A 14818-nucleotide genomic window follows, 5' to 3' on the forward strand; every position below is an offset into this window, starting at 1 on the left:
TCTGAATCGCCAAGAAAATACTTTTCATTTTTGTAGTTTTTTCATATACATTTAAAAATGTTTTTATATTGTCAATACTTTATTTTACATTGTTTTTAAAAACATTCCACACTTGTTAACATTTTTAAAAACAAAAATACACATGTAGAAAGAAAAACTCAGAAAGAAATGAAAGGTATGAGTAAAGCGCATTGTAGGAGTAAGTATTGTGTAACAGGCTTCGCTTAAGTTGAATTCAAAATTTCAAGTAAACAGCTCATTTCATTAGGCTTTAGGCGTTACTATGTCATATGATTGTTTGCAAAATATTTTTCTGTGATTTTTTCGTTGGCATCATGGTTGCCGATAAAACCAATGTAAAAATATTTGCTAACGCTCAGCCAAATCCCACAGAGCGAAATTTACCATCATTGAACTCGGTGTTGTTTAATATAAAATACCTAGTCTGAAGGGTAGTCCGTTCTCGAGATGTCGGGCGGACAGACAGAAATAAATTAAAATTTTCTAGCACCTTGAATGGTAGGCTTTGCTAATGAATATCCATATTTAGATTGTTGCATTTATAAAATGTTTAGTTTTTGGCTGAGAGAAATACAATTTTTAACTGTATAATTCTGTTAAATAAATATAAAGTACCTCTATTTGTTCTAGTTTCGTCAATCCAGCAAATATTTCTAATTAAATATCTCGGGCCTATTATTTTGAAGTTCTTGAACGAGTTAAAATTTTGAAATTTGTTTTATTCTGCAGAAGCACTTAGTTTGAAAATGTTGCTTCCTAATTATGAAATATTTAGCCACAGTCTTTCTACTTATTAAAAAAATAATTGAGTTTTAACAAAAATATACATTGTATTAGTATGTTGAAAAACCACAAGTATCATAGGTCTTCTCACCTGTAGAATTGTTTAGATAAGTACGTTAGTTAATAATTTAAAAAGTATATTTTATATTCTATATCATTCCCCATTAATATGCTAAAAATTACATGTTGATTGTTTTATGTACACCTCACCTGTCGCCGTAAGGGATTCATGGCAATTTATACACTTATTTAGGTGTCTTATGGGACATTTACAGTCATGGGATTCCTAAAAACACCATAATTGTTGAATGGAATAAAGGATGGTTAGTGTTCTAGCAGTGCAAATCAGTAACAGTTTATTTTGAACAAAGATTTAGATCACGTCCCTCAAAAATGTCACTTATTTCAACATGTAAGTACGTATATATGTATGTATAACGTGTTTATCAAATCAATAATATCCTTATAAAAAACATATTAAAAATATATAGTTTTATTACATGATATTTGATATTTAAGAAAATCATAATAAAATATAATATGCGTCCCTCAACAGACTTGTAACTCATGCACGTGATGTAAAAAGTTCACTATTTCTATCTTTAGAAGATTTTATTAGGGCCTCCATATAAAAGTGACTAAACTACTGCACATGCCTGTTATTCCTCGTGGAGAGGATTATATATATATATATATACATATAAAACAAATATTCCCTCATATTAAAATCGATTGCACCACCTTAAAGAGTCGGAATTGGCTTTTCGATTGTTAACACGCGTATTACTTTGGGGCGCACGCGTGTTGCCAGTGGATCGCTAAGACACGATTTTTTGCATTTATAATACGAGTCTCAGTAAATATTGGCTTGATTATTAGTTGAAAGCTTTCTTTTTAATTTTTATATTCATCCGGTCAGAACTATGATCAAATAGTTCAGGAAGAGATAAATGCAAGTTGATGTCGCTTATTACTATTAACATTGCCATTCCCAAGTTTAACAGACGAATTTTTAAACAGTAATGATAAACCTGGTACTTGACATTCTTAACTGACAGCTATCTTGAAAATGGTTCAGGTCGCGAATTATTCTAAGTTTTTTACATCAAGAGCCTAATACACTGCCAAAAACCTCAAGTTTAACTCCCTAATAATAATGTTAAACCTCAGACACAGTCTTACGAGTATTGCTAATCAAAGAATGATAGGAAATGTTTTATTTAAAGATACAATCAGTATGAATTCGTTTTATTTTTGTAATTTATATGGTTTACTCCGATAAAAGATCTCTAACTTCTAATAGTTCATTATTCTAATATTCCAAAATAGAGTTGTTTAACTTTACAAGAAAAATAAAAAAAAAAACGTTTGATGTCCATTATTCATATCGTAAAAATTTAGTATTTCCCATATTTCTGTTACAAAATGCAAGGCTATACAAAAATTAGCAACGTTGTCATGTGTTGGAACTCATGGTAGTTTCACTTCAACAAGAAACTCCTTAGGGCTGACTGTTATACGAATAATATTGTTAATCCAAATTTTTACATAAAATATATAATATGTTAATCAACATTGATAAGTCAGCTCATTCAAGATGGTTTTACCTTGCCGTAAGAACATTTTAAGGTAGTTAATGCAAATACACTGCGCATAGACTTACCCCTGCTGTCTTTTTACGTGGTAATACACGACAATAAACAGAACAGAAAATGTTACGTTGATATATTTTCTATGTTCCAAGTGATGTTGGAGAAAAAGACACAGATTTTAGGTTACATATATAACTTTGAAATACCTTTGATATAGACAATATTCAAACAAATCAGTGCTCAGTTGTAATTAGATACTGTATTTGAAACTTGTTTTAACTCATTTTATATATTTTACCCCTTTAAATATTTAAGTTTTTCCGATTAAAATAAACTATAGATTTACCACAAATATTTATTTAATGGGAGGATGATCCCATTTTAAGTTTTATTCTGCGAGTCTGGCGCCAGTAACCTGTGCTAGGATCTCATCATTCAGAAAGGAGAGAGTCGATACAGGGGAAAATCGATGGTAGGCCTACTGGTAAAAGTTCTATGGTCACAGACAGGATTTGAACCTGCTCTATCTCTAGCTCAAATAAAAATCCAACAAATAGACTGTTTGGCAATCGGCGCTACCAACTTTGTTATACTGAAATCTTATTATCTTACCAGATGACAGGAAATGAATATGTACATTTAATCTGTGCACCAAACTATAACATCTATCTAAAGTTCTCTACTTCATTTATATTTTACAAGTAATCTAACTGCCACTGATAGCTACTGGATATCAGCTTCAGAAGAGTCGAGTCAAGGCAGCAACCTGAGTAAGTATCCGCTGGAGAACAGAACTGGAGTCCTGGACAATCAACTTGTAGCTGGAGGCTAAGAGGATTACGATGACGACTCTACCGGATTGTTAGATTTATTATAGCTATTAATCTTTCAGTTTCAGGGTTGCATATTATTTGAATTTTACAGTTCAAATACTCTTTTAGAGCTTCAATTTGGATATCGTTATGAAAATTTATTGGCAGAAATACAAATCTTTTATTCTTTATGTTTTATTCTAATTTAATTTATAGAGGAGTTGGAAAATGTAACTTTTTCTGCCAGTCTGCCGGTGCACTCTATGTTTTGAAAACGAAATCAACTATGGATTTTGCATGAAGCTTCTTTTTTATAAGGACAACGACGAGTTTGGTGATGAGGGATGTCAACCACATGCAATTTGGTTGAGCGTTAGAAAAATTCTTTATATTGGTCTTACGGGTAGTCAAAATAAATGTATACAGAGAGTGATAGTAATTAAATAAATGTTTAACACGTGACAAATAACAAGTGCAGCCTAACCATCTGCAGGATTTCTATCCATGAATGGATGTTATGAGAAGCTTATTAGTCAGATAGCTGGTACAGGTTTCCTTTTGTTTTCTGGTGGGAGGGGGGAAGGGGATGTAAAAATGTATCTTCTTTACAGTTATGTGTACAGTATCGGTCTGTCTGTCCGCACGACACGATTTCTGTTACGTAACACGTGGTGCGTCGTATTCCTACCATGTACATTTAAATGCTGGATGACAAAAAATATTATAAAAATGAAAAACATCTTAAAGGCAATTATTTGTAGTATCGAAACTCTAAATAATATTAAAAAGTACTTTCAAATGTTATACTGCTTAATGCACCCACATAGCGTACAAATACATATTTTAATTTAAAATAACAATCAATGGGATAAATAATGAACGCTGTGTGACAGCCGTAATTATTTATAAATGTCACGCTTAATCCTGTAACTGTTGTTGCGTTATACCACTTCAAGCAAGGTTGTGGATCCGTGCTTGCAAGCACACCTATCGCTTGACGTAGCTACGCCTTCCGAGGTCTGGTAGACTTTGTAAAAAATATCACAAGGGAAACTTTATCAGATCTTTACGTATATAAGCTGTGTTATTACAGATCTACCTTTTCCGGGTCTCTAAGGGCAGTCTGAACAAAGATTTTGATTTATTTTTAGGTTTAGAGTTTTGTCGATTGCAATGATGTATAAAAATATAGTTTAAAGACACATTTAATGGTGGAAAATTCTTTTTGAAAAGCATGTTATGAAATCTTTGCAAAAATGTCTAGGTACTGGTTAGGTATTGTACTATTTATTTTCCAATTGTTATTGTTTAGGAAATAAAAATATGTGAAAAAATTAAGTTAAGTTTAGAAGAAATAATAAGTTTTGTTCTAATAGTCATATAAGTTTATGCCTTTAAACAAATATAGCAAAAGTAAAGTTATAGCAAAATTAATTTAAGCTAATCAGATACATTTTAATACAGCGTTTGTATATTATACCAAACACGTGCCAGGTACTAGGTTCTCAAACTTCGCTGAGGTGCATGAAAAATTTCAAATCTATAGCTCATTTCATTCTTGAGATGTCATGCAGTCAGATAGACCGACAATATAGAACAGTAATTTTTAAATGCCCCGACAAACAAACAAGAAATTGTGACAGCCTACCAATTGATAGACTTCAATGACGCTCAGCCAAATTCCATGGTTGGACATGCAACAGCATAGAACTTCTTCTTTATGTAGAATTGAAGTTTCCTGTAAAATTTAAAGTTTATAGATGATTTTCATTGATATTGCCTACTACATGATACACCTCGTTTTTCTTTATTGAGTTAGGCTTTTTCATACTGTTTAAATAATAAAAGTACCGATAAAGTAAGGAGAGTACTACAACAAAAGAGTGTGGTCAAATAAGTTGTTGTCGCCAACTTTTAACAAAGACTTCATACTATGACTTTTTCTTTTTACCGTACGAGTAATATACATGTGTTAATACGTCACATCGTAAAGTTTCTTACGATTTTACTCGGCTTTTTTACAAGTTTATTTATTTTGCTATGTCCTTGTTGCTACCTTGGTTATCTATAAGACCTATGTAAGTATATTTACTAATGCTTAGCCAACTCCCATGAACTGTCATACACTATCATCAAACTCAGTATTGCTAATCTATAATCGAAGCAGTTAGTTTTAGAGATATAGTGAGGAGAGACAGACAGACAGAAATTAAATTTTTCCAGCCCCACGTCTGATAGGCTTCGCTAACGCTGAGCCATAATAAATTAAGTAGGCTACAGCAATCTTTAGTAAATCACTCTACTCGCAACTGGAAAAACATTAGGCTGACAAGTTGACCTGATTTACAGCACAAATTGACAGGCACAAGATTAAAATACAAAATATATGGACTTTCAGTAAACATTAACCTTTTTAGAGCAGGGGAGCAATAAAATACAATTTATACTGGAAGATGTTAGGTTAAATTTAAAAGGTGCTGCAGTGAAGTCACTGTTAAAACCCTCTTAGAATAGTTTGATCTATTAAGAAATTACTTAAAACTAAATAAAATTTTGATACAGCTTAAACTGATGAAGGGGCTTATCAAATAGCTTTAAGTGTTTGTAGCTACTAGGTTTAGAAAATCTGTGATGGGAAGGAGAAAGATAATGTCATGTGATTGATAGACACTTTGACTACTGTTTCTCTAAGTAGTCTCTTACGTAACTTAGTGTAGGTGGATGGTATAAACACATGAGTTAGAGTATGAATGTGAATTTTTACGGTGCTAATTTTACCTGACCGTTTATTTCGAAGTACTTCAATAATATAAATTGTCTTTTTTCTGCCAATTAAATACTTTCATAGCTATCCTGGAGTAACTCCAAAGTAGAATGTCGTAACTCAAAAAAGAATAGAACGGACCATAGTAAGTTAAGATAAAAATGTGAGAGATGATACTGGATTTTAATTTTCTAACATATACATTACACGTAAGAGGCACAGCGAATCAAATTTGGTTGTATGATTGTGTTGAAAAGTGAGAAAGTCTGTAGGAATACATAACGTTAAGTGTTCAAAGCCTAATATTAGTGAGATTAGCCTTATGCCCAAGCCCAAAATCTAAGGAAAAGCTGATTAAGAACATATCCCTTTATGAAACCCAAAGTTAAAGTTTAAAAATCATTTAATGAACATAGTTCTGTTGAAAATAATATTATTTGGGGTATCTGCGTGACACTACTACAGGAGTTCTACAGCAAAATCACAGAATCCTAATAAGTATTCAAATGATATTATTTATCCAAAAATTCCAAAAATAAAATTGGTAGGTTTAAAAACCTTGAAATTCAGCACCAATAAATCTATACTGGGAAATATTGAAAGGGAATATGGAAAAAATAAAGGGGTTCAGGAGAATAGGGCTTCAAGATGTAGGCTCTTCATGATAAAAACTATGAGACAGCTCGAAAGGTCAGATCCGTTGTCAAGAGGAATTAAAAAGAATTGAATGAGAAAAAACTTGAAAATTGCTGTGCACTACTAATTGTTTTTGAGTACACAATTTTTTCCATATTTCCAAAAAACGGAGCTCTTAAACTCAATGCACATTTTTTAAGAAACAATTTAAGTAATCTAATTGAAGTTTTACTTATAACTTAGTTCTAGTTCCTTACACGAATTAAAAAAAATTATGGTTGCCTGTAAAGTCGGTTTTACGGGCGAAGATTTTACGTGACAACGTCTTTTTCTCGGTAGAATATTTATTGATATGAATAGTATTAAATTGCACAATAGGAACAAGGAATTGAATGAAAATAAGAATTGCACAAATTTTAACTATAGAAATATATTTTGTTTACTAAAACATTGTACATAATTTGAAATTAATTAAAATTTGTTATTGTAAATGGTAAAGTTGAATAAAACATTTACTAAAATTGGAATTTGAAAATCTTGCTAAACACAGTTAAATTCTAACTCCGCGCGTGGTGATTGGTCGGTTTAGTTCGTTTGTTTGGTCGCACTGTTATGACAGGTTAGAGGTTATAATTTGTTATTTTAAATGTTTGACTAGCAATACGCGCTGTTTCTTCTCAATCGACTGAATTACGATTGATTGCAGAGTGATTTAAACTAATAATTTACTTAACACTATCAACATTTGTCAATAGTATGACATAACCTATAAACTCAGTTTCTCAACTTTTGTGTCAATCTAACAATTAATCAATCAATCATAGTTTACGATAATGAAATATCAGTGTACAATTATTTACCTTTATTGTTGTACATTTGTCAATAGTATGACATAACCTATAAACTCAGTTTCTCAACTTTTGTGTCAATCTAACAATTAATCAATCAATCATAGTTTACGATAATGAAATATCAGTGTACAATTATTTACCTTTATTGTTGTAGTTGTTGTAAATGACGAATCTAAGCACTCCACATTTTCACGAATAAACATAGTTATCTGCTTTATCCCGTGCGGCGGACCCACAGTTATCTGCTTTATCCCGTGCGGACCCACTGGACGGGCATCGTAACGTTACCGGGCGTTACACTTTTTCATGAGTGACTCCGAGCCGCAACCTAATTTAAGACGTTGTCACGTCAAAAATTTAAATTTTAACTAGTAACATTTAATATTTATTTTTTCTTTTCCTCTAAAAACGTAAAATATTTTTAAATTCATCAATAATTTATTTTGAGTATAGTTGACAGTCCATGTGTAAGTCCATGAAAAAGTTTAAAATATTACGCTGTCTCAAATAATTACAGAGGTATATAGTATTGAGCCAACATTGAGTTAATATAGCATTGGGATTCTCTGGAAACACTGTTTACAAATTACTTTGGACTGGTTTTCTCCATTCCGGATGTAGAGAGCAAATTCAACGGCAATCAGTTCACACTCGTTAACACTCAGACACAGCTTGTCATATAATAAAATCAAAATGATTGCACTTTAATGGCTGGGACTAAATATATTCAGAGATAATGTTTTATTTGATTAACACTCGCTTATTTAAAAAAAAAGACATTGTTAATGTAACTTGTGTTGTTCCCACAAATTTGTAATAATATATGGAATTAGTCAAGTTAAAAGGCATTTTACTTGCAATTTAAGTTAAGCCTATGGTTTTTATTTAAGTTTGGTCTAATACGTGTAGTATTACTGCAAACTTAAAACAATAGGTTGGTTCTGATTATAACCAACATCAATAAAAGTAATGACATACAATTAGGAGCATGTTAGTTTTACACCACATAAATATTTTACGAAAACAGCTCTTTTTTAACATCGCTACTAAGAAAAGTTATGAAGTGATAACTGTTATAATAATTAAATAATTCACAATATTGGATGCAGAGAAGGTTCTTTTACTGGAAACACCACATTTGTTTTATAAATATATGGAAAAATCTGGAACAACCAGAGTGTTTATCCATTTACATTCATTTAGGACAATGCATTTTACATGTACAAATTTGGAAGAGAATCAGATTATATTCACCCAAGAACATGGGCAGTATAGCAAGTTCATTTAAAAGCATTGAAACTGTAAAATATTCACTCTTTTTAAAGAGAAATACAAACGAGAAAATATTCATTGTCGAGCAATTATTTATCACAAAAGGTGTCAGGAGCCGGTAACAATAAGCCTCCCATTGTACAGGAGTAACAATACCTTTATCTGGAGTACCGGTCATTAATAACGCTTAAGCCTGGGAGAGACTGATGACAGCCTACGCACGTCACAATCCACTTCACTGCCGGTCAACAATATCATCTTTTCAATTTATATAAATTGTGCTTTCAAACGGTAAGACTAAATAATGCTGCGAACATGTCACTGTAACTAATAACGCTTAAGCCTGGGAGAGACTGATAACAGCCTGCGCACGTCACAATCCACTTCACTGCCGGTCAACAATATCATCTTTTCAATTTATATAAATTGTGCTTTCGAACCGTAAGAATAAATAATGCTGCAAACATGTCACTGTAACTAATAACGCTTAAGCCTGGGAGAGACTGATAACAGCCTGCGCACGTCACAATCCACTTCACTGCCGGTCAACAATATCATCTTTTCAATTTATATAAATTGTGCTTTCGAACCGTAAGAATAAATAATGCTGCAAACATGTCACTGTAACTAATAACACTTAAGCCCGAGAGAGATGATGACAGCCTACGCACGTCACAATCCACTTCACTGCCGGTCAACAATATCATCTTTTCAATTGATATAAATTGTGCTTTCAAACGGTAAGACTAAATAATGCTGCGAACATGTCACTGTAACTAATAACGCTTAAGCCTGGGAGAGACTGATAACAGCCTGCGCACGTCACAATCCACTTCACTGCCGGTCAACAATATCATCTTTTCAATTTATATAAATTGTGCTTTCGAACCGTAAGAATAAATAATGCTGCAAACATGTCACTGTAACTAATAACGCTTAAGCCTGAGAGAGACTGATGACAACCTACGGATGTCACAATCCACTTCACTGCCGTTCAACAATATCATCTTTTCAATTTATTTAAATTGTGCTTTCGAACCGTAAGAATAAATAATGCTGCAAACATGTCACTGTAACTTATAACGCTTAAGCCCGAGAGAGATGATGGCAGCCTACGGATGTCACAATCCACTTCACTGCCGTTCAACAATATCATCTTTTCAATTTATATAAATTGTGCTTTCGAACCGTAAGACTAAAAATGCTGCAAACATATCACTGTAACTAATAACGCTAAGGCCTGGGAGAGAAAGATGACAGCCTACGCACGTCACAATCCATTTCACTGCCGGTCAACAATATCATCTTTTCAATTTATATAAATTGTGCTTTCGAACCGTGAGACTACATAATGCTGCAAGCATGTCACTGTAACTAATAACGCTTAATCCTGGGAGAGACTGATGACAGCCTACGCACGTCACAATCCACTTCACTGCCGGTCTACAATATAATCTTTTAAACTTATATAAATAATATGTAAATATTATGTTGAATTTCTTAATGATGAATCATAACTGTAGTCTTTCCGGCTCAGTCGGAAGTTAAAATAAACTGCACCATATTTTTGTGACAGTTTTTTTACCATTTTGTACCACAAGTTTTGATTTTTTTACCAGTCAAATAACGGTTCAGATAAATATATAAATTTTGCTTACCATGATGGAAGATAACTAGACGTTCCGTTGCCCATGCAATGCTGGGTTGCAGATAATTAGTTGCAGGCGCGTGACTGACCTACTTGCCAGCCGTGGTGTCATGTACAATTTATGGTGATTTATTTTATTTTATTATATTATTGCATGTGTTGTCAAAATACTTAATCCATTCGGGACACCCTGTCATACACATTACATTCTAATGTATTTCATCCTGATATTTATAACTTCAAAAAATTTAGCATTAACTAAAAGTATTTTATTAATTTCAGTGACTATATATGAGTATACAAATATACTAACAGTCCATCTAAGATTTAAACTACATATACTTTATAAAACAATTAACAATAACATTCATAAAAATAAGCCGGTACTCCCGGAGGCTGAGAGGTCCTAGAGGTTAGTAGCTGTCAGAAACTAGTTTCAGTAAGCGTATAGTGTTTCAGAGTTAGATTAATTTATATTATACAGGGCCAGTGCTCATAAATGTTAAAGTACTGTTCTTATGAACTAAAACGGAGTCCTACGTATAATCTTCTGACTACTTCACACCATAACGTGTTGTTTATACAGGGAAATCCAGACCACCAAATTGTAAATGCCAAGTTCAAGTGCAGATATAAGAAACAACTTTTTTACGGCTTTTAGTTTTATGTGGAAGATTTTCATGAGAATGTTTTGAGTTATGGACACTTTAAAATTTTCAAAAAATTAAATTTTACGGTTTCCTAAAGCATTTGTTCGATTTGGCTATGTATGGTATTATTTGAAGGCACGCATCATGAAGTATCGAAATTGATATTAGTTATCTTTTTATACGAAGATCTGTAAGCTGATCTTCTCTTGGTTTCTGTAAAATTGTGGGATGTAGTTCGTACGAGAGTATTTAAGAAAATAAAAAGCATTCTTCTGTAAAATGTTCAAAATAAATCGTAGCAATTTTCCAATTGTAATCGTCCAATTAAATACCTCATTATATTAAACAACTCGGTATGGTAGAGTATTATTCAAGTGCACAAACATAAATTACATCACCTTAACCAATAAAAAATATCACCAGTAACAATAAACACAAACATTGATCACGGCTATCAATTGACATTGCTTTAAGTCGCGCCTGGAACTAATCAGCTGCAACCAGCAGTACACGGGTACGGCACGTTTTGTTGTCTCATCCATCATGGTAAGCAAAACATATATTTTCATGAGCCGTTATTTGACTGGTACAAAAATAAAAATTGGTGGTAAAAATGGTACAAAACTATGATGTAGTTTATTTTAATATACGACAAAGTTTTTTTTTCAAAACGTAGACCTGTGAACCAACTTTTAAATGGTTAATAACTTTTTTTAGTGATTGGTACAAAATTGTATTGTGTGGTAGAAAAAGGTATAATAAAGTAAAAAATTGTGATATACTTTTTAAAATAATTCGTGACGGTCGGCTCACAGCTCTATATAGGTAGCTATTAATTTATTACCATTAAATCCCTACCTTCAAAAATAGTTTATTATTGGCTTTTAAAATCTTTCATTTTCTCAATTATGTTTTATTATTTAGGTCCTTAATTTGTGGAGTTTGAGTAGAACGTCCAAATTCCATCAACAAACCTTCACCTACTTTGTTGTTCCATGTTATATCAATAAAATCTCTGATGAATAGGCTACTTTAACTCTGAAAAAATCGTACTGAGAAGCAGAATCTCTGTACTAGATATTCCACATGTACTCCAACTGATGTGCTATCTCAAAATATGAAGAAACTTAAATTCTTACCTTGCATTACTGCATTCAATCGTAGTCCATGGAATTAACTTTCTTAGTCAGAATAATAATCTCTTAAAAACTAGGATATAAATCACGAAACATCCTGTAGTAACGTTGAAGGCTGCTATTTTCGTTAATTAGCTCACAATATATGTATTCTATCCTGTCTCATACTGTAGCTAAACTAAGTCCCAGTTTGCTTTAATCTTACGCAAAGTAACACGTCGACTCATACACCAAACTTTAAATGATGATAATATGAGTAGTAAGGATTTGTATGTTCTAGGACAACCGTTACACGGCCAAGGTCACGTGACATCATTACAAAGGACAATGACCCCTCTCCCCCCCACCCCCTCGCCCACAGAGGTCAATCACCCCTCTCCCCCCTCCACCACTCGCCCACAGAGGTCAATGACCCCTCTCCCCCTCCACCCACAGAGGTCAATGACCTCCAAGGTCATCCGATGACCTTGACTTTGGACGTCAAGGTCACACTATGACGTCCTTGGATTTCAAGGTCACCCGATGACCTTTACCTTGGACTTCAAGGTCACACTAAGACCTTGATTTCAAGGTCGCTTGCAATGACTTTCCTTGTTAAGGTCAAGGCTGTATCATCGACTATAGTAACGCTCTGATCTCCTGATACTTGATATACAATATATATTTTTTGCTAAGATTAAAAAATCAGAGTTGCATTATTACGTTAGGAATTTTGTGTGATGTAATATTTATGACGTAAATATGACATCATTGTAATAGTTTGTGGTATTACTAATATTGTATGTTGGTACAAGACATGCGCAGTAAGTTGTTTACCTTCTGGAGTTTTTGATTCATTAATATTAATAAAGCGGATGACCAGAGTGATTAAGCCACGTGCAGTGCAAGTTTGTTGCAACAGTATAATAATGAGTAAACAAGTGTAGTTATGCAACGTGTGATGCAGCCTTGAGGTTTCTTTATAAGCTGAGGAGGAAGTTTGTAGCCAGCAGTGTTCTGTTCGTGCTTTTCAAGACACTCTAATATACAGGTCTGTATTTCATACAATTACATTCCATTATTTTCTTTAAGTTTTTAGAAAAATATGTTGTTTTTCCAAAACTAACTATTGGTAAATTATTTACCAATTGTGTTAACTAGTATTAATTTGGTTTTTTTTAATTCAGTCCATTTATTAAAAATTAAAAAATATTAAATTTCGTTTGTATTGATTATTAATGATTTTAATTTTGTGTTTTAGAAATGAATTCTGAAACAATTGTTGACTTGACACAATCCGAAGAGCATTCTTCGATACTACGTAAGCTTCTAAGTACTCCTCCACCTCCACCACTTAAACAGCAACAGCAACAGCAGCTGACACAACAAAAACAACAACAACAGTCTACTTCTTCATCTTTTGGTACGTCAGCAATGATGAGTTTCTTAACATTGACACAGATTATAGAAAATTTATGGATGATTCAGATTTTCTATCTTCATACTCTTCTAACATATAACATTTACTAACCACAGGATTGGAAAATGATACTGTTCTATAATCAAGTCAATCAGTTGTATCTTCATCATCATCAAAATTATTATGTCTCAATCTAAATTCAGTATCAATAACAGAAAAATATTTTTTAAACTTTTTCCAATTATCAATATCTAATATGAAAGTTTGATTGTTTAATTGTAAAACAACTTTTGTTTTATTTAAATGTTCTCGCACAAAAACTTGAAAAACATTGGTAAGTTGAAATCGCCTTTCTTTAGGAAGTTCCATATGTAATTGCCTGTATTAACACACACACACACACACACAAACTAAATAATCACTATATGAAATGTTGTTTGTTACTAATGATTTCGTTCACAAACAACTCGGTTTTATACTAAAAGTATGACGTAAATAAAAAAATATTCTTATGAATCACGATTTATAATTAATTTTAACCAATCATATCAATCCTATAATGTATACTTATATAATAACATATTTTAATCACCTGATATCTCTGGCGAATGCAAAGTACACAATTATTAGTATGCTGATGCAACAAAACAACCTTGCACTGCGCGTGGCTTAATCACACTGGTATTTTCTATGCTGATGCAATAAACAACCTTGCACTGCACGTGGCTTAATCACACTGGTATTTCCTAGTCATGCGCGTTTACACTGCGCAATCACCTAAGTTTTACATCGTTACGCTAACGTCACAGTTGTATGACGTACATCATAAGTAAACTACGTGTAGTCATGTGTTGTCACAGTTGTATGACGACTCAAGTTATATGACGAAATGTTCTTACAACTCAAGGTCAAGGTCACTGAGTGACCTTGAAGTAAAAAGTCAAGGTCATCGGATGAAGGTCATTGACCTCTGTGGGCGAGGGGGTGTAGGGAGGAGAGGGGTCATTGACCTCTGTGGGCGAGGGAGTGGTGGGGGGAGAGGGGTCATTGACCTCTGTGGGCGAGGGGGTGAAGGGGGGAGAGGGGTAATTGACCTTTGAGATGATGTCACGTGACCTTGGCCGTGTAACGGTTGTCCTATAACATACAAATCCTTACTACTAATATGTAGAAAATATATTCCATCTCGTTGCCCATTTAATGTTCAAAGCCCTGCTAGAGGAATCCTGTTAAAGGAGAAACATTCGCAAGTGT

Source organism: Homalodisca vitripennis, chromosome 3, assembly GCF_021130785.1.
Source record: "Homalodisca vitripennis isolate AUS2020 chromosome 3, UT_GWSS_2.1, whole genome shotgun sequence".
In the NCBI taxonomy this organism is placed as follows: domain Eukaryota; kingdom Metazoa; phylum Arthropoda; class Insecta; order Hemiptera; family Cicadellidae; genus Homalodisca; species Homalodisca vitripennis.